The sequence below is a fragment of the Chiloscyllium plagiosum genome, unplaced genomic scaffold (assembly GCF_037043375.1).
Source record: "Chiloscyllium plagiosum isolate Xiang-an unplaced genomic scaffold, Cpla_swu_hap1 HiC_scaffold_25, whole genome shotgun sequence".
Classification (NCBI taxonomy): Eukaryota; Metazoa; Chordata; class Chondrichthyes; order Orectolobiformes; family Hemiscylliidae; genus Chiloscyllium; species Chiloscyllium plagiosum.
In genome coordinates, this window is record NW_028270163.1 from 44,569,772 (window position 1) to 44,592,125 (window position 22,354).

A 22,354-nucleotide genomic window follows, 5' to 3' on the forward strand; every position below is an offset into this window, starting at 1 on the left:
CCTTCTGCAGGCTATTGAGGCACAACAATAGACAATTTCCTCTTTAACTAATAATTGTTATTGTTGCTTTGCTATGACTTAATATTAACAATGCGTATTCAAACTGTGAATGATTAGCTGAAAATACATAGCATGAATTTTGCCGTTACCTCTAGTGCATCCAGATTTTAGATATTTAATATTTGAGTACATTAATTTTAAAATGCAAATTAATGACTAATGCATAACCTCAGGACTGGTGAAGCACAGAGGCTGAAACATTGGAAAACAAATTCCATTCCTCTGTAATGATAACATTGTATCTTGAAAACAATCTATCAATTCCACTGGCAATCACAAGGACAACAGAATCTTCGTTGCTCTGACGTGACTCCCCTTATCCACTTGAAATAAAAATCAGGAAATGCTGAAAGTACTTAGCAGACCGGGCAGAGTTCTGAAAGAAAGAATAAGTTACTGTTTTTGTCGGAATTGATAAGGGAGGAGGGGAGAGATTAGGGCTTGGAAAGGGGGAAAATCTACGGGGAAATTGGAGGATGGCAAGATCATGGGAGTAGAGATGATATTGGAGGTTGGAGGGGAGAGATCAAAGGGTAGGAGTGGTTGGAGATCAGGAGAATCCAGGAGATCAGGAGAGGGGAAAATCAGGGGACTGAGAAAAGATTGATGGATGGACTACAGAGAAACATTAGGAAAGAGTTTGAAAGTGGAGAGACATGACAGGCTGAATGGAGAAATGGGGAAGAGGAGAGATCATGGGAAATGGAGATGTGGGAGAGGGAGTGGTTGTGTGGGTTTTAGTGGGGGTAAAGATCTGGCATCAAAGATTGTGGAAGTAGAGGGTCCAGAACAGATGGAGCATCAAGTGGTTTACAGGATAGTTTATTGGGCTTGATGGTAATACTCCTGTTCAACAAACAATGCTGTGAAAGTATTTATCTTATGGATTTAACTCTTCATGCTACCTTTCATTTGCCAGGTTTCTCTAGGCCAGCTAAGAACAACAAATATGCTTTACAAAAAGAAACACTGTTAATTCAGAGATGCAGAGCCTTCATTACATTCTGAGAAATGATTGGGCACCCATCTCTCATTGTTTCTCCATGAAAGCTGATTCTGGGTGGATTGGATACAATTTGAGACCATCAGGCCCAATAAACAATCCAGTAAAATCCATTGATACTCCATCTGTTCCAGGTCCCTACTTCCATAATCTTTCATGCCAGATCTACCCCCACTAAAACCCACACAATCACTCCCGCTCCCATATCTCCATTTCCCATGGTTTCTCCTCTTCCGCATTTCTTCATTCAGCCTGTCATGTCTCTCCACTTTCACACTCTTCCCTAATGTCCGTTAATATTTCAACTTCCCACCCAACCCAAGCACGTCCAATTTTGGGAGTTAAAATAACCCCAACCTTTCAGGTCATTGACCTTTCATGAGCAATGATAATCTTAAAAATTTCTTAATTGTTTCTGAGGAGCATTAATTCATATCTTATATCTGGATTATTTAGAAAAGAAGTTTAAAAGTTAATTTACGATCTATTAACCAATGAAGTGATATAGACAAACTTATACAGATTTGAGAATGAGCAGCACTAAAGATTTGAGAGGGAAGCCATATTGTCAGTTATATTAGACCTGTGGGATACAGAAGGCTAGTTTTATAATATTTGGATCTACTTAGAAACAGTGGAGTATAATAAACATTGAAGCTTTTGGAATTGTGTAGTGATTCTTTCAGTCCAGTGCCTGGGAAGATTTTGAATCTCCCATGTAAATGTTTATTGCTGTGTTTGCATGATTCCTGGAAGATAACACCAGGTGTTGACAGCATTGATCTCCTTTTGGAAGAATTTCAATGACGTTATCTATGAATATGTTTGCTTTTGATGCTCCCTGTTTGTCTTCTTTATCCTGGAAGCTAACGCATCATTAAAATATAAAACAGTTGTGTTTGCTCTTGAAAAGATATTGCAGAGCTTGAAAGCCAAGCCCGAAATCTCGAAGTGACTCTATTAATAATTTGACTGGGTCGTACTATTTCAGATAAGTAAAAATCCACTACCCAGATTAATGCTGATTTATGAAGATTAAAAAAAAACAGATTTATCGAGGTCTCAATGTCCTTGAAATTGTGCAAAATCGCATAATCTTTTAAATTTTTTTTTAAGCCATTTCATATTGAATGAATGAATGAATGATTTATTGGTCACATGTATCTAGGGAGAGACAGTGAAAAGTGTTCTGTCGCCACAATCCAGCACCACTTTAAGGTACGAAAGAATTTAAGATGTAGTTAAATGGCATTCATCTTCATCAGCCAGGGTCCCAAACAGCGCTTCAGGACTTCTGCATGGTCCCCACTCTGGGCCTATTGCCAGAAGCCCCCACACCCGGCACTCATACCACTGCAGTCAATGACACACCACTGTCAAAAGAGTCCACACTACAGGCTTACCACAGCTAAGAATCCCTACTCTGCCAAGACTGTAGCCAACACCCCACTGCCATTCCTGGAGTTCATACAAATCTACTGTCGAAACCTGTCGCCCAATTCCTAAGCATCTGTAACCCTCTGCTCCCCACCTAATCATGCATCTGTCCAGACACATCTTAAATGAATATACTGTGCCTGCCTCTGCTACCTCTGCTGGCAATGCGTTCCGGACACCTACCACCCTCTGTGTAAAATAATTGCTGCATGTATCCCCCTTAAACCTTTCACCTCTCACTTTGAAAGTGTGACCTCTTGTTATTGAATCCTTCAATCTGGGAAAAAGCTTATCTCTATCTACCCTGTCTATACCCTTCATGATTTTGCAGACCTCAATCAGGTCCCCCCTCAATCTCCTTTTTTCTAATGAAAACAAACCTAACCTACTCAATCTCTCTTCATAGCTACCATTCCACACCCGGCAACATCCTTGTAAATCCTCTCAGCACCCTCTCCAAAGTGCCCACATCCTTTTGGTCATGTGGCGACCAGAACTGTACACACTATTCTAAGTGCGGCCGAACCAATGTCATGTATAATTTTAACATGATCTGCCAGCTCTTATACTCAATATCCCATCCGATGAAGGCAAGCATACCATATGCTTGCTTGGCCAGTCTATCCACTTGTGTAGCAACTTGCACAGTACAATAGACCTGCACTCCCAGATCTCTCTGCTCATCAACTTTTCCCAAGGCTCTTCCAGTCACCATATAATTTCAAACTTAGCAACTGTGCAATGCTTTAGATTGGAAAACTCTAAATGAGTATTTGCAAATGCACAAACAGACATCCCCCACCAATTTACAATTCCTTTCGAGTTTCTTGCAACTATTGTTAACATTCTCCATCAATGTTGCCCATCATTAATTTTCACTTTCACCCCTTAAGCATAGTGAATCACAAGTAGATCATGGAGGAAGTTCAGAAGAAAGCTTGCATTTACATGATGCTGTTCATGACCACAAGATATCCGAAGACACTTCACATGAAGTACTTTGCTGAAGAATACTCACTGTGATAATGTAGAAAATGAAGCAGCCAATCTGTGCACAGCAAACTCCCACAACCATCAATGTGATAATTACCAGATAATCTATTCATTTTGTGTGATGTTGATTAGTAGAGGCTAGGAATACTGTGGCAAGTAACAAATTTCCTGACTCCCCAAAGTTTATACATCATCTACAAAGCACAAGTCAAGAATGTGATGGAATACTCCTCACTTGCCTAGATGCAAGCTCCTACAATACTTCCAAAAGAAGCTTGACATGAACCAGGACAAAGCAGCCTTCTAAATTGATACCACATTGACAAGCATCCACTTCCTCTACTACCAATGCTCAATAGCAGCAGTTCGCACTGTCTACAAAATGCACCGTAGACCTTCACCAATGATTTTTCGACAGCACCTTCCAAGACCACAATCACTTCCACCTCAATGGAAAAGGGCAGCAGATACATGGGAACACCACTGCCTGAACGTTCTCTTCCAAGCCACTCATTGCTATGACTTCATCCGAAACAGTCTTCCTTGGCAGTCCTTTTATTTTAATCTTTGCTGGTTTGCCATTATGCCTTCCATTGTCAGGATCAGCAAAACAAGGAGCCAGGAAACAAGTCTACCCCAGCCAACATGGGAATCAAAAACAAAAACAAAATTGTTGGAAAATCTCAGCGGGCCTGGCAGCATCTGTAGAGAGAAATCAGAGTTAACGTTCGGGTCAAGTGACTCTTCCTCGGAATTGGGAATCAAACCCATTTTGTTGCAGTTACTTTCAACCACATGCTGAATCAACTGAGAGAAGCAACCTCTCAGAGGCTTCGCTAAAATAATCAGTTTAACATTTAACAAAAAAATGAAGAACTGCAGATGCTGGAAATCAGAAACAAAAATAGAAATTGCTGGAAAAACTCATTGGGTCTGGCAGCATTAGAATCATTCTGAAGAGGGTCACCAGACCCGAAACATTAACTCTGCTTTCTCTTCACGGATGCTGCCAGATCTGTAGCTAATAATGAAACTTTTCAAGGTACTGTGAGAAGATGGATAGCCATCTTGAATATGAATTGTTTTACAACTGAGCTGTTTATTCCAGAATTCTGTTAAGAGTCAATTCTATGGTGATGAGCAGGAGTTACATATATAATCTGGCCATGATCAGGAAGGAGCAGCAGAAATCTTTCTTTGAAGAACATTAGTGAGTTAGTTCAGTTTTAGGAGAACCCTACATATTTTCTTGGTGAATTTTCCTTACTGCCAGACCACAAGCTACCAGATTTTTTTCAATTCCATTTTACAACATGTTATACTGGAATTTGAACATACGACCTCTGTCGCTGTTAGTCTACTATCATAACCACTACATTCCTTTACTCTCAGGAGCTGTGTTGGTGGCAAAATCTATCATGAATCATGATACCTTTCCTTGTAAGAATCCAAGGGTAGGAAGGGTTGGCTGAGTTACCAGAAATTCAGCATTTATGTGCAAGGTTGGTAATACAAGGTTCAAACATTCAAGCTGTCAGTGCTGACTGTACAAATAGTTCTAGGACTCCACCCCTCACATACAAGTTCATTAAACAACAAAAATAAACAAACAGTTCATTGTATTCTTGTTGAAGAGTTGCTTTCAACTATTTCATTATTCTATCTTTCCACACAGGATATTAACTGTAAAGAGCTTCCCTCAACCAATTATTTAATTGTTTATTTTGGGGTCCATGCCCTATATTCATTACGATAAGAAAAGTAACAAGCTGATCCCATCAGACTAGAGTGTATAGTTGGGCTCCTTTGAATTCAGACATGTCTCCTATCAGCTGTTTCCCTCATGCTGGCATCAACTTGGCACCATTTCTTCTCCAAAGCAATTGCTGCCAACAATCACTTTTCAATAGCATTATTTCAAGATTGCTGTCTGGCTTTCTAAGGCCACTGCAGCCTACACCATTTCACCCACTCTCAACAGACACATTTATATGTCTACAATAAAAAGAGAACGTTTGACACTCTTAAACTGTTTAATAAACACAACTGATATATTGCACCCTTCTATCTGAAACATCTATAACTGGGAATCAATCACAGGAAAAATGTACTCTCCTGTCTAAACTATTTGCATTAGTCTGTAATCTTGCCTGAAAAAAAATTAAGTGCAATTATTAAAAATAAAGGGATTAGACTTCTGTTTGAGTTCCATTTGGGTCAATTCTCAAACATAGCTGACATTGAATTACACAGCACTTGAATAGAGAATCTATCCATTTAGCCTTACTGATCGCCATTGCTTTTGTACCAAATTAGCCCTGTACCATCTTATTTTGTCCCAACCAACCAAAATATGTTCCTATTCCTTGATTTATCATGCACTTAACTTGTTTTCATTTATCTTCAACCACTTTTGCTGGTAACAAATTTCAAAATCTAAGTAGTGCAACAGGCAAGTTTTTCTTTGTCTCTACCACCCAGGAGCAGTCACCATCCCGGCTTACTTTGTAAAACGAGACACCATGAAAACGTAAAGATCGCATGTGGGTGATGTAAACCCAGTATCAAGTAAACAGAATCTGATGTTCAGGAATCTTTGTCCATCGACTTGTTGGTCAGCCCAACACAGGATTGGCAGGTGAATGGCAGATAATTATTTCCTTCCTTGTCTGGGATCCTCTTCAGTGTGTCTGGGTGTGATGGCTCCCTGAGTCTGGCTGGGAGAATATTTTACAGCAGTCTGAGCATTGAAGAGAAAAACCATGACTGGCATGGAGACCTCAGCTGGGAGCACAGACCTCCGGCTTTATTTTGCTTTTATAGAAGCACAGAAAATTGACTACACAGAGGGGGCTAATTGTCCCATTGAGTTTGCTTTGGCCATCAAATTCTCCACAGCCTAGGCCCACTTTGCAGATGTTTGCATGCTTTCAGTACCATGCACCATCACCTTACACATGTGGGATTTAGAATCCTTCATACTTGTCACCGTGGTAGAATATTCTCATCGCCTCCATGTCTTACAAATCTATAATTACTGTGAAAGCTATCTTCATTTGAATCCAAGGTCACAAGCTAGCTCCACTGTCCATGCAGCTGCTGGAAGAGGCACTCCCATCCTCCAAGGATAGTCTACCTCTTCCTGTTCCAGTGTTTAGTGGTTTGAACTCAACGCTCCCCTCATGTTCTTTTAGCTCCGTCTCATCCTTAGCTGGGCTGCTGCTGCCAGATACTGGGACGAAATGCCAGACATTTGTTTCCTGCAGGTGCTGTTGAGGGCTTGACCTCTGATTTTGTCATGTTCCTGTGAAGATATAAAGACGCATAAACAGAAAGGCACATTTATATTTATCAGCCCCGTGCACTCACAGGCTTGCAACCCAATTGTCATCTGCAGGGGGAGATTCCTGAGTGCTAGATTTTTCAGGAACTTCGACTGAGACTGAGATGGAAAGAAGGAAAGAGAATAAAAAAAATTCTGAACATGTTCACGCATCTCACTATTCCTACTACCAATTTCAGTCTTTCTGTTGGATCCTGAGTGTCCATTTTTCAAATTGAGGCCTTGCTTCTGGTGTCAAAGATCCTTCTCCAGTACCTCTTGTTAATGGCAGGTTAACTATATTGACAAGGCAGACAGACAAGAGGCAATTTCAGAAAATGTGATAAATCAAAGAGTGGAGATAAACAGAGAATGTACTAAACTGTAATATAATAAACACACCATGGCAGGAAGGGATGTAGCACACAAATCTATGAGTAAATCCATAGATGAGGCAAAAAGTTACAAAATATTAAAGAAAAACACAAACTAAAAGCTGTGGAACTAAATGCGTGCAATGTTTGAAACAAAACAGACAAACCAAAGGCCACATGACATTTAGAAAGAATAGGAAATTAGGAAAAGGTGGAGGAGTAGCTCTGTTTATTAATGCTGGTATTAGTCGAACATGGAAAGATGACCTAAATTCAGGAAACCAGTATGTAGGAACAGTTTGGGTAGATGCGAAGTAATAAGAGTAGCACATCCCTTTATGGCAGTGGTATACGGGTCACCAAACAGTAACCGCATTTAAGATGAAGTTTAAAGGAACAAGGAATGGAGCTTGTTAGTAAAGTATGGGGATAGTCATGAGGGATTTTAACCTGCACAGAGACAGAAAAAAACAGATGGGCAAAGGGTAGCATGCATGAAGAGTTCACAGAATGTCTATAACGTAGTTTCTTAGAAGGGCATGCTGGGGGGCATGGTGGCTCAGTGGTTAGCACTTCCATCTCATAATGCCAGACATCTGGGTTGGATTCCACCCTCAAGCAGCTGTCTGTGTGGATTTTTCACATTTTCCCCACGCTTGCTTGAGTTTCCTTTGGGAACACTGTTTTCATCCCACAGTCCAAAGATGCTAAATTGCCCATTGTGTCCAGTGGTGTGTAGGTTAGTTGGGGTAGTCATGGGAAATGTGGAGTTACAAGGATAGGGCGGTGGGTGGGATGGTCAGTGTGGACTTGATGGGCTGAATGGCCTGTTTCCGTGTTAGAGGAATCTATGATTGTAACAGCATACTGTGGAGAAAGCCGCAGAGAGAAGCCTGTAGCAGTCCTAATATTTTGCAAAATGGTTGTCTTTATTAATGACTTTATAGTAAGTCAGTGTGACGAGAATATGATTGAACTTCACATTCAGTTTGAGAGAGAGAAAACAATGGGTCGAAGAGATGTATTTTAAATCTAACTGGGAATTGTGAGGACAGAAAAGCAATGCTTGCTAAAGCGACCAATAAAGGTAAAATAAGGGATGGGTAACTAGAGGTGCAGCTGCAGAAATTAAAGAAGATATTTTGGAATACACAATATAGATAACATTAGATGAGGAAGAAAATTCAAAAGGGTAGACTTATCTTGCATGATTAACTAAAAATGTTAAAGATAGTATCAATTGTTGGGAAGAATGCTGGCAGGTCAGAAGATTGAACAAGCTACCAGAATTGGCAAAGAATGATGACAAAATGAATAAGAAAGGAAATGATGAGGAGGAGCCAGTGTTGGACTGGGGTGTACAAAGTTTAAAAACACACAACAGTGGGTTATAGTCCAACAGGTTTACTTGGAAGCACTAGCTTTCAGAGCGCTGCCTGATGAAGGAGCGTCGCTCCGAAAGCTAGTGCTTCTAAATAAACCTGTTGGACGATAACCTGGTGTTGTGTGATTTTAAACTAAGAAAGAACATGTTAGAGAAAAAGAAAATACTTGCGAGAAAACACAAACACAGCTGGCAAGAGTTTCTACTAGAAACATTAGAATAACATTATGGCAGATGGATTGAACAGATATTTTCATTGGTCTTTGCCATCTCAGAACAAGCTGTAATTTTAATATTATTATCCATACATGGGATGTGGCTGTTACTGACTAGGCTCAAATTTATTGCCCACCCCTAACTGCCCTGGAAGAAGGTGCTTGGTGAGTTTCTTTCTTGAATCACTGCAGTTCTTGGGGTTTATGGACATCCACGATGCTATTGGAGGGAGTTCCAGGATTGTGACTCAGCAACATGAAAGAAATGGTGATGAAGTTCAAGATAGTGAGTTACTTGGAAAGGAATTTGCAGTTAGTGTATTCCCATGTATCTGCTGCCCTTACTCTTCTCGGTGGTAGAGGTCACGCATTTGGAAGGTGCTGTTGGATGAGCCTTAGAGAGTTGCTACAAGATACTTTATACTGCCACTGTGCATCACTCATGATGTGAATTAATGTTGGAGTGCCAATCAAATGGGCTGATCTGGGCTGGATGCTGTTAAGCTTCTTGTGTGTCATTGGATGTTACACTTTTGCAAGCAAGTGAAGAGTTTTATCACAGTTCTGACTTGTGGTTGTAGATGGTGGCCAGGTTTTGGGGAGATAGGAGATGTCACTGTAAAGTTTCTAGCCTCTGACCAGCTCTTGAAGTCACAGTGTTGATATGGCTGGTACTGTGTTCTTGCAGTCCTCAACACTTCTTTCAAATGCTGTTCAACATGAAGCAGACAGATTCACCAGCCAAGGGTTGAAAGTGCTAATTAGCAGATAGTTTCCTAACTTACGTTTGACAGAGCATGAGTGACGCCAGATCTGGTGTAATGTGTTCGAGTCTGGAGCTCACTATTTATTGAAGGATGTAAGTGTGTTAGAAGCAGTTCAGAAAAAGGGCTACTGGAATTACATCTTGAATGGTCAGGTTGGACAGGCTAGGTTTATATCTACTGGAGTTAAGAAAAATAACAGACCATTGGATTGAAGCTATCAGATTTCATAGTGTTGAGGACTCCAGGGCAGTTAATGCACGACTGTCTGCCAGTGTGCTGTATCCTCTGCAGGGCAGAACATAACTGGGAATGGTGGTTCTTGGGACATTGTCAGTGTGGTATGATTCCATGAGTATAACCATGTTAGGCTATTGCTTGACTAGTCTTTGGGACAGCTCTCTGATCTTTGGCATAAGCCTCCAGATATTGATAAAGAGGGCTTTGGAGTGGAGTGGGTTGTGCTTTCTAGTGAATTTTTGGTGCCTAGGTTGACATCAGATTGTTCATCCAGTTTCATTTCTTTTTTCAGTATTTGTAGTAACTTGATACAGCTGAATTGCTGGCTGGGCTACTTTAGAGGGCAGTTAAAAGTCAACCACGTTGCTGTGGGACTAGCATCACATGTAGGCTGGACCAGATAAGGATGGCAGATTTCCCTCTGTAAATGACACCAGAGAGCCAGCAGGCATCAGGATCAGAAAATGGAATGGAGGGAGAAATTCAAGAAATTACAACCACCAGGGAGGTGGTACTGAGCAAATCTTTGGAGCTGCAAACTGAAAGGTCCTGATGTACTTCACCTTAGGGTTTTAAAGAAACAATTATTGAGATAAATATTGCATTGCTTTAATTTTCCAAAGTTCCCTGGATTTGTGGAAAGTTGATTAGATTTGAATAAGGGAGTTACAAAAGGGAAGTCGAGAGAAAGTTGGAAACTACAGACTGTTCGTTTAATATCTATCATACGGAAGATATTGGAAACTATTACTGAAAGCTTTATAGCAGGGCACTTCAAAAAGTTCAAGATAATCAGGCAGAGTCAACATGGTTTTGTGAAAGGACCATTTATTGGAGTTCTTTGGGGAAATAACATGGACTGTTGTTACAGGGAAACTGGATAGATGCTCTGTACTGTGAGCCAGAGCTCCAGATTCAAGTCCCACACTAGGAGTTAATAGTGGGTGCTTTCATAATACGGCCAAATAGATTGAGTTTCAACTTGAAAAGGAATCCTTCCAGTATGTGCAATGGCAGGTGGCAAATTATGAGAGAGACTCCTAGTCTGTTATCTGCAGAAGGCATCAGCAAATATTGCAGGACTCACCAAGATTAACCATGGACCAACATAGAAGTCCATGGTTGCTAATGTCCTTTCAGAGGATGCTACGTGAAGAGAATAGAAAGGGTGGTGCTAAGTTGCTGCTTTTTTCATGCATTGTGTCCTTCTGTTGATCTACATGTAATCTCTAAAAATCTTGTGGGCAGTATGTGTTTGCAGGGTGGACAACAAATGCTGACATGTTACAAATAGTAGCATCATCAAGGGATGCCTGACTGGGAGCATTTGAGAATAGGAACAAAAATAGACATTGCTGGGAAAACTCAGCAGGTCTGGCAGCATCTGTGGAGAGAAAGCAGAGTTAATATTTGGAAATAGGAACAAGGCTGAATTATTAGGTATATTTAAGGCTGAGATGGACAGATTTTTAATTAGTAAGTGAATCAAGAAATATGGGGAAAAGGCAGGAAAGTGAGATTGATGTTAATGAGATCAACCATGGGCTACATGGCCTAAACTCGTACATCGTATGGTCTAATGGTCATCTATTTCTAACAGTTCTGAACTAATGCCTAACCCTAGGAGAATATTGTCATTTTGTCAGTGTCACTGGATCAAAATCCTTGAATTCTATCCCTGTTGATATTGTGGGTGCACCCAAGTCAAATACACTGCAGCAGTTCAAGAAGGCAGCTCGTTGTCTTCTCAAGTGCCACTAGCAAATGGCAATATATGTTACCCTAGTCACATTGCCTATGCGTGAGTACATTTAAAAAAATACTTATGTTGGTGTGCTAACAGATCCCATGAGTATACCAGGATCTATTTCTCTCATACTGGTTTAAAAACTACACAACTCCAGAAATATTGATAACTTAATCATTAAGCCTTCTCATCACATAGATAAAAACCCATATGCCACTAGTTTAAAATCCAAACTCTAAAATAAAGTGATATGAATATATATATATAAAACCACACATCTTACAACACAGATTGTGTTGAATTATTTTGTATAGTGCTCTTGCTGTTGATAACTGCAGCCACTGCATGCTGTGTTTTACCAACAGAAATTCTTTCCACAGCAGGGAAATGGTGCTTCTCTTACTAATTCCGCTTACCCTGTTCTCTGTTCCTTGTTGTCAAATCACATTGTCCTCAGGTAACCTACTCTCTTTTGATTGCTTTTTCCACTTCCTCCTCTTTTGGTGCCAATAATCTGCTGGCACAACTAAATTCACAGAAGCACTCTGCAACCCATCTGGCAGTTCAAGGATTTGAAAAATGTCCATTCTATCTCCAAGTTCACTGTTTCCTCTAATGTTTCTTTCAGAATGTGGCTAACTTGTGAATACTTCTGCCCTTGATTAGCACCAGCACCACTTTAATTCCTTGGATCCCATCTCTATGTCAAAAGAAAAGGCCTCAGAAATTGCCCTTGTCAAAAAGGACAAGGTGCACAGTCTTTACATGAGCAGCAGTGCTTTATTTTATTGGGTAACAGAGTGCTGGAGAAACATGGTATATCTGGCAGCAGCTGTTGAGTGAAAAACAGAGTTAATGTTTCAAGTCCAGAGACACTTCAACAGAAGATTCATTACAAATACTGCATTGTGGTAGAATTGCAAAGTGAGTAGAAGTGGATGCAATCATATAAAAGGGAGCCAGTGTTACAGTGTTGGCTGGTAGCCCCATCATCAGGAATTTTGTGGTCAGCAAATTTTGGTTTTATTGAAGTGTACTGACACTTGCTCTAGTCATTTTCACAATGCTGGTTATAAATAATCTTCTGCTCATTTTTCATGACATTGGGCTGGATTTAATATTGAAGCGTTGATGCTGTTATGCTGTGCGCTCCTCTGAAAATCTTTAGTGTCTACGTTTCTCCCAAATAGGACCTCAGAAACCTTGGTTTTGTATTCAAAGGTTTATTGCTGAACTGCACTGAGAGCCTGCAACCACCTTTGAGCAGTAATGTCATGCCATGATGGCAGTAATATCTGAGCCTGTATCACACTCACAATCTCATGATCTCAGTCTGATTTTCCACAGTAGCATTCAGAAATCGGGTGGCTTTTACCTCAGCTGCTACTGAAGCTCAGACATTAACCAGACACTCTCATCATGGCCAGATTTGCAAGTGCTGCTATGTTTTGTCACTACTTTCATTCTGAAGTCATGTTGAGGTTGCACAGACATTGATCAGGCTTCTTCTAGAGTGGTGTGACTAGTTCTGGTTGCCCTGTTACAGGAAGGACATTATTAACCTGGAAAGATTTACCAGGATGTTGCTGGGTGTGGAAGGTTTGAGTTACAAAGAATGGCTGAATAGGCTGGGATTTTTCACTGGAGTATAGAGGTTGAGAGGTAACCTTGTACAGGTTCATAAAATCATGAGATATATAGATAGGGTTAATGGTGGGTATCTATTCCCTAGGATTGGAGATGTCAAGACTGGGGGTCATATTCTTAGGATGAGAGGGGTCAAATTTAAAAAATACATGAGGGGTAAACTTTTTACATGGAGGGTGGTTCATGCGTGGAATGAACTTCCTGAGGAAGTGAGCACAATTACAAAGCTTAAAAGACTTAGATAAGAACACAAATAGGAAAGGTTTGGAGGGCCAGGAGTAAGCAGGTGGGATTGGTTTTTTTGGAATTATATTCAGCATGAACTGTTTTAACTAAAGGGTCTGTTTCCGTGTTGTATGACTCTGTGACTCTTCCACGCTACTGGCCATGATGAGAGTGTCTGGTTAATGTCTGAGCTTCAGTAGCAGCTGAGGTAAAAGCCACCCGATTTCTGAATGCTACTGTGGAAAATCAGACTGAGATCATGAGATTGTGAGTGTGATACAGGCTCAGATATTACTGCCATCATGGCATGACATTACTGCTCAAAGGTGGTTGCAGGCTCTCAGTGCAGTTCAGCAATAAACCTTTGAATACAAAACCAAGGCTACTTGACAGTACTAGCAGGCTAGCAGGCTAACACACACACCAATGATGTTCTCCAGTTACCCCTATAGTAGAGTTTGTCTGTAACTTCCCACTTCAGTGAGTTGGCGCATGTGTTATTCTTCTCACTTGTCCAGACTGCAAATCCTAACCTTTAGTAGTCTCTTAATCTTCATACTGTATCTGTGTCTGGAAGTGTCTGATCAAATGACTCTGCAATTGCACCAGCATCTTGCTGTTGCTCCCACCTTTCCTTCTCAGTCTCAAGAACAAACTGGGCAGGCAGCCATTTTTGGGTGTCCGAAATCAGAAAATCACAAGCAGAGAGTTGAGGTGATGGAAGGGTGGGTGAGCTAGAAGGAAATATGTCTGTAGTTATCTATCAGCGGCTTGTTATAAATGGTAGAATAAGGACGGGGTGGGATTTAAGATGGGGCAGAAGCAGGATGAAATTGGATGTCACAGGTTCCATTGCAGCCATGATACAAAGGACCATCTCCTCTGTAGGCCTAAGGTGATGCAGACATGATGGTGATTATGTACCACTCATTTGGCTCATGTGCCTATGACATTTAAAAACCTGGAAACAATGGGAGATGAGTGCATGGCTAACTCTATTGGAAAGTGTTTGAGGGGTGGGAGTCTGAAGCACTTTAATGTTACTGCTTAGGAACAGCGAATGGTTAAATTATAGGCATGTGGTCCATTAAAAATGGTGGGAGGCTGGTGTTGTAGTAGGTGGCATTTGTCATGTGAAGATGCATTCCTCTATCATGGCCACCTGTGCAAGGTCATTGAATGTTTTCTAGTGTTGGAGCCATTATCTTAGAATCAGACTGGAGGACTCGATCTTACTGTTCTCATTCTCTTCAGTGGGCATTCATTGAGAGACTCCTGGTTCCCTGGGCTATAATGGCCTCTCCCCTCCTGTTGGTCTAAATCACCACTGTCTTGTCTGATGCTGCATTCTCCCTTCTTGGAGCTAGTTGTACACTTTAAGGGGAAGTGGGGGGGTTGCAAACTATAGTTAAAAGCTGGAGGCTAGCTGCAAAGACATTTCAGTCTCGTACACTGTCAGATTCCTTGTGGAGCATTCAGTCAACATGCAACATGGGTCATACACAGCTGAATGGAAATGAGGAGGCTTCAGAAGAATTGCATGCCTGTTTCAGTGGGATCGGACACGAGCAGATCATGAAACACAACCACATTCCCAAAGTCGAATGCAGACTAATTTCTTTAGCCCATAACCTCACAGACTGACTGACTCACATTACTTTCAATCAGTTTCATTTTTCCAGTAAATTACTTAGACTGATTTATACCACACAAAGAGTTATTTTGATTCAATATTTTCAAAAACTGGTGTAGAATATCAAAGAGAAGTGCATGTGGTAATATAGGCTTGATGCTAGATTAAGCAGGTACATAATGTACTCAGCATGAGGCCAAAATGGAAAGAAACTAAGAGTTAGGAGAATAAGCTTCACACTGGCAAGAAGTTTGGAGTCTGTTCAAGTGAAAACTCAGGATTCCTAATCAACATTAACTAGGAGGTTCAAATAAAGCTGCATACATTCCAGCAGACACCTAGGTTGTGATAGCATGTCACTAGTTCGGAAATGTGTACTGTAATATCTATGTCTATTTTTCTGATCTGCTTTTTAAATTGGAACAGTATTATGTGACATGGACTAATGAGCATACATTGCCAGCTTTAGAACTCGACGAATGTTGTAGGTGCTGTATCTTAATATTTCTAAATAAATATTGACTGGTTTCTGTCAGATAAGTTAGAGGTAGTATTGAATAATAAGAAGAACACCAGGCCAATAGTTACCTGTTGGACCAGGTAAACAAATATTAATAACTATTTGTATTCAATTGGTTTTGTTGTTTCATGGGATCTATGGGCCAGCATTTATTGTCCATCTCTAATGGCCCTGGACAAGGTGGGTGAGCTGCCATCTTGAACGGCTACCATCCTTTTTTCCACAAATTTCACTATTAGTGTAATTTTATAGACTTAATTATAGCTAATTAACAAGATAAACTTAAATGTTTTCCCTAAAGAACTGAACAATTGGATTGTTTTTTTTTAATGAAGCATATTGTTTTAAATTACTGCAATGCATGATTTTGTGCTATGCATTGGTTTAAAATGGTTTCTGTGGTAGTATTAACAATGAATCCTAAATTATATAATGATTTATGACACTGGTATTCAAGTCATACACTGCAAAACATTTATGAGGGACATTAGAACAATCACAAAATTTTTTATATTTCTCATGAAGTCAATACTTTTATCCTGATAAAGTTTAATTAATAAGGATTCTAAATCTTGCTAAACTGCGTCTAAAGCAGTGTAATGTTGGCTAAAGGTTCTATTGGGTTCAATTTGTGACTGAGGTGGACCTATTTGGCCCAGTGAATCAATTAGTATAGAATAGTCGTGAGCAAAACCTCCTAAAAGATTAAAATAGATTTTTGGAATTTCTTGCTTTTCCTGCACATTGCAAAACAAAAAGAGTGAATTTACGAACAAATGGTTTTAATTCTGAATGTAGCAAAGACACCATATTCACCAGACAGCTGAAGACAATGGATTATGTTGCTTAGCATGAGATTAACACTAAGCTTTCCCACATGTACTCTATAAAACGTTGATTGTGCGTATGCATCATATGGCATGATGGATCATATGAACTGACAACAAATAAAAGCAGTAGTTTGGTGAGACGCAGGAAAAAAACTGAAGGAAGTTGAATTTGGAAGTTTTATATTCTTTTAAAATCATGAATAAGAAAGGAAGAGTTAATTTTTTGTCCTTTTATGTCCTCAAATATTGTAAAGCAGTTCACAATCAGTGAATTATTTTTAAAATGCAGCCACTGTAGTTCTGAAAGGAAACCAATTTGTACATATTTGGAATAATCTTGAAAGAACAGAATGACATCCATGACAAATCCTGAAACTTTCCATCTGTAATGCGATCAGTTGACTGTACTCCCTAAATTTGGATATGAATTTTAAAAGACAGTTAAAATGGTTCTGTAACAAATCATCTGGCCTAATTATTGTTATTAACGCATAAACACATGATACTGAAGAGTAGATAATTAAACCAAATCAATACACATGGAAAAATAAAATCTGTGCTTTGATTTTTCTTTAAATATAGGCAGATCAGAAAAAGATAAAAGGTTGATCAAAAAATGCTGAAGGCATGTTGTTGGTTAAGCTGCCAAAATCTTACTTTGAAAAAAGATCTTTTGTTTTTTCATGTAACAGATCAAAGTATTAGTATTAAGTTTCTTTGGAAAAATTAGGTTATGAAGGGCCAAGCAGGTTGTCCAGAAAGAAAATTAATTTTATCTGTAGCTGTTAGCTCCTGCTGCAGATTTTGAAATGGTCTCGTCATTCACCAAGAACTTTGCACAGAGATCTTGTTTATGGGTGTAGGTGAAGGGTCTCCTGTGAATTTACACAGCAGATAAAAATTCTAGAAAGCAATAAAAATGGTCCAGTATAAAAATCATGTGGCCTATACTTCTTTACAATAACTCATAAACACAATGATTGATTCCACTCCTGAGAATTTAAACATCTGACACTTGAGACAAGTTGCAGCTCTACTTTTCAGAGTTAGATTGCTTGAGGTAAATTTATAAAAATCTTTGATAATCTGCAATATAGATTATATGGTGTCTAGTTGGGCTACACTTAAAAATATTGTGACAAATAGAATGAATAACCTTCTGGTCACTCTTACATTAATACCATTCTAGAAGGAGGTGGTATGGTGGCTCAGTGGTTAGCAATGCTGCCTCACAGTGCCAGGGATCCAGGTTTGATTCCAGCCTCAGGCAAATGTATGTATGGAGTTTGTACATTCTCCCTGTGTCTGTGTGGGCTTCCTCCGGGTGCTCTGATTTGCTTCCATAGTTCAAAGATGAGCAGGTTAGGTAGATTGGCAATGCTAAATTACCCAGTATGTGCAGGCTATGTGGATTAGTCATGGAAAATGCAAGGATAGCAGAGGGTTGGATGCATGTCAGTGGAGTGGTGTGGACCTGATGGGCCAAATTACTTGCTTCCATGCTGTAGAGATTCTATGATTGCCATTTCTGGTTAATGTAAAAAGAATACTAATTAAAAATAATGAAAATAGGACTTTCTTTTCCATCAATAGGGGCACATTTGGGCAGTGGAATATGCACCCATACTCCTAAAATTATTGCAGGTTTTCCAATTCGTCAAAAGAGGCATCTGGAGAAGAAATGATATCCATGAGTAGAGAAAGGTACGCAGTGAATTGGGAGATATCCCTGTTAATAAGCATTTGCAACCAACAGGATTACATGATATGCTTTCATAAATCAAGTTACCAATTAGTGTAACATCTCCCGAAAGCACTACCTATGAGGCAGAAAGAGCCAGCACAAATACAATGGGCCAAATGGTGTCCTTGCTGCATCACCCCATCCATGCCCCTCATGATTTTGATAAATCTCTATAAGGTCATTCCAAGGAAAATAGCCCCAGCCTATTCTCCCTATAGCTCAAACCATCCAACCCCAGCAACATTCCTGTAAATTGGTTCTGCATTCTTTCAAGTTTAACAATATCTTCCTACAGCAGGCAGACCAGAACTGAACACAATATTCCAAAAATGACCAAACCAATGTCCTGTACTGCCGCAACATGACATCCCAACTCCTGTACTCAATGCACTGACCAATAAAGCAATTCATTGGCTGTAGATAGTTTAATGACTCCATGGCTTCAGGAGATATTTCATGATCCTGTACAGTTCGTTAAACATGTGGACGTTGGCTACAAGTGGATAAGCTGCACAAATTCAGATTAACCAATGTACATTTGTGAAATTCTCTATTTTAATAAAATATTCATCATTTCTCAAAGTTGCTCAGTCCTCAAACATATTGTGCCATCACATCTACATTTGTTTAGTTTTTCTGAACACTTTTCTGCAAATGAAGACCTGTTTAAAATCTAACAATGCTGATGCCTCTTATTCTCACCTCAGTATCTGAGGACCCCATATGGTGGCCTGTACTTTACATTGCATAGCTCAGATCTGATGTGATCACAGAGTTATGAGATGAAAGAAAGAATGGAATAACCATAACATCTAAAGGGAATGATTTAGAATCATGGAGTCCTAGAGATGTACAGCATGGAAACAGATACTTTGGTCCAACTCGTCCATGCTGACCAGATATCCTAAATTAATCAAGGCCCATTTGCCAGCATTTCACCCATATCCCTCTGAACCTTTCCTATTCATATACCCATCCAGATGCCTTTTAAATGTTGTACTTGTACCATCCTCCACCACTTCCTCTGGCAGCTCATTCCATACACACATCACACTCTGCATGAAAAAGTTGCACCTTAGGTCTGTTTCAAACTTTCCTCTCTCACCTTAAACCGATGCCCTCTAGTTTGGCATCCCCTAACCTTTTCTATTTATCCTATTCATGCCCCTCATCATTTTGTAAACCTCTAAAAGGTCACCCCTCAGCCTCCAACACTCCAGGGAAAACAGCCCCAGCCTGTTCAGCCTCTCCCTATAGCTCAAACCCTCCAACAAAGAATTGTAAATCCTTTTTTTGAACCCTTTCAAGCTTAACAATATCTTTCCTCTAGCAGGGAGAGTAGAACTGAACACAGTATTCTTATAGTGGCCAGTACAGCCACAACATGATATCCCAGCTCTGATACTCAGTGCACTGACCATAAAGGCAAGCACACCAAATGCCTTCTTCACTATCCCGTCTACCTGCAACTCCACTTTCTTAGAATTCATTTCGCTAAATTTTAAATATTTACACAGAAAGCTTGTGTTCTGCAAAAGAATGATTCACCACAGGTAGTCAGTCAGCAATGCGTAAATGGAATTGAAGTATTTAAACTCAGTTGTCCTTAAATGATTGATGAGCAAAAATGATTTGTAGCAAGTTGAAATGCTTGAAGAAACTCTGCTGTAAAGCAGTTTAGCCCTCCTCAGTGATACATTCTTTAATTATCTTGTTAGATGTACTCACCATTATGAGTGTGCAATTTATCCAGCTTTAGTTGTAATATGTTATTAGAATCATAGAGTCATAGAGATATGTACAGCATGGATACAGACCCTTCGGTCCAACTCAACCAGATAACCGAAACTAATCTAGTCCAAAACGAGAGGGCATAGGTTTAAGATGAGAGGGGAAAGATTTAAAAGGGACCTAGGGGGCAACCTTTTCACACAGAGGATTATACGTGTATGGAATGAGCTGCCAGAGGAGGTGGTGGAGGCTGGGACAATTACAATTGTTGGAAGATTTATGTTGCTCTACCATTGACCTCCCTAGAATGGCAGCTCAATCTCAGCCTCTCCGTGAGTTTCAAAATGTTCCTGCATTGTTCACTGACTGAACTCCTGACACAAAGGTAAGCTAAAACTCATCAGTACCAGTATCCTTTTAATATAATATCCATATTCCAGCAATGCCACTTAACCTCGATGAACCGGAAATGAAACCATTTAATCTATGAAGCCTTACTCCTGCCAGTAGCAAATGGCTTTTAAATTTATTTTCTTTTTATTAATGTTATCCTTACTGTTCCTTTCTGTTTCCTTTTTTTCTCTTTTTGTTTAACTTTTCCCTCACTTTCTGTATTCTTGTGTTCCTTCAAAGTCTGTGAGAAGATTTGTAGCTCAGGTGCTTGTTGTTGTGGTTCTGTTCGCCGAGCTGGGAATTTGTGTTGCAGACGTTTCGTCCCCTGTCTAGGTGACATCCTCAGTGCTTGGGAGCCTCCTGTGAAGCGCTTCTGTGATCTTTCCTCCGACATTTGTAGTGGTTTGAATCTGCCTCTTCCAGTTGTCAGTTCCAGCTGTCCGTTGCAGTGGCCGATATATTGGGTCCAGGTCGATGTGCTTATTGATTCCGCATCCATGAACACCAACTAGCCACAAAATGACACGACCAGCTATCCTTAGTAGCCACACACGCAGATGACAAGCAACATGAATTCGACTGGGACAGCACTACTATTATAGGACAAGCCAAACAGAGAACGGCCAGGGAATTCCTAGAGGCATGGCACTCATCCACAGATTCAATCAATAAGCACAACGACTTGGACCCAATATACCGGCCACTGCAACGGACAACTGGAACTAACAACCGGAAGCGGCAGATTCAAACCACTACAAATGACGGAGGAAAGATCACAGAAGCGCTTCACAGGATCCCAAGCACTGAGGATGTCACCTAGACAGGGGACGAAATGTCTGCAACACAAATTCTTCTGTTCCTGATTCGATTCTAATTCCTTCTCAGACATTTCTCAGTTTTGAAGCATTAGACCTTATATGCAGCACACCATGTTGTATCAGGTTGCCTGTACTTTTGCTTACTATGGTGTCGGTTTGCGACCAACATCCTCTTTAAGGTATGGATCTACAGCTCTCAATTAGTCTGGTGTGGCAGAGACAAACCACCTGTTAGTCTAATGAGAAGAGGCTCCTGACTGAAACCAAGACATAGGATGGAATTTTCCTAAACTTTAAACAATGTAAGCAAAAGCAAGCTGCTTGGGAAAACATGACAAGGTCAGAAAGAGGAAGTTCTCAATGTCAAGAGGTCAAAGTCCGAATTTGGGTTTCAACAGCTGGGTAAAAGTCTTGTTAATGAATGGCGAGCTGCCCAATTTCATGCTTTAATGCTCAGTATTACCTAATCTCTCCTTATTTCTATATAGGGTCCTATTTTCCCAGGAGAAGCCAGACTTGCCATTTCTTGCCAGGAGATTCAAAGTGCGTAGCTGCTAACTGGAGCCTGTCAGGAGTCCATCTTGGTCAGGCCATTCTCCATGGGCCATCTGTACCATCCATCCATACAGGTTGGCATCAGCAAAGTTCTAGTATCACTCCATCATCATGACACATCGCAGAGTCACTTAGCCTACAGTTCTCCACTTCCAGACGGCACTCTGGAGCTCACTAATACCTTTCATTGCAATGTAGCTGCTGGGCTGCTTTGTGCACATGTATAGGCACCCATTTTATGACCTGGAACAGGGTGAACCTCAGGGCTTTTAGCTTTCTTTCTTAATGCCTACCCTCTTTGCACCTACATGGATGCTCACAGCATCTCTGCCTTGCCTTGCCTCTTTGCATATTGTTAGAATCATAGAATCCCTCCAGTATGGAAACAGACCCTTCAGCCCAACAAGCCCACATCTACCCTCTGAAGAGTATCCCACCCAGACCCATTCCATACTCTATTACTCTACATTTACCCCTGACAAATGCATCAAACCTACACATCCCTGAACACTATGGGCAATTTAGCATGGCCGATTCACCTAACCTGCACATCCTTGGATTGTGGGAGGAAACCAGAGCTCCTGGAGGAAATCCACGCAGACACAGGTGGAACTTGCAAACTCCACACTGACCCGAGGCTGGAATCAAACCCGGGTCCCTGGCACTGTGAGGTAGCAATGCTAACCACTGAGCCACCTTGCCACCCCATTGTTACTGCA

General features: G+C 40.4%; 1 long non-coding RNA gene across 3 annotated transcripts in view; it reads left to right on the forward strand.

Annotated features, from left to right (window-relative positions):
• LOC148145331 (uncharacterized) overlaps window positions 1-22,354 on the forward strand; it is a 205,874-nt gene that overhangs the window by 177,832 nt on the left and 5,688 nt on the right. For all 3 annotated transcript variants that reach the window (XR_015761425.1, XR_015761427.1, XR_015761426.1), the window contains one exon: window positions 21,569-21,709. This is a non-coding gene — a long non-coding RNA (uncharacterized LOC148145331). The remainder of the gene's footprint in view (window positions 1-21,568; window positions 21,710-22,354) is intronic.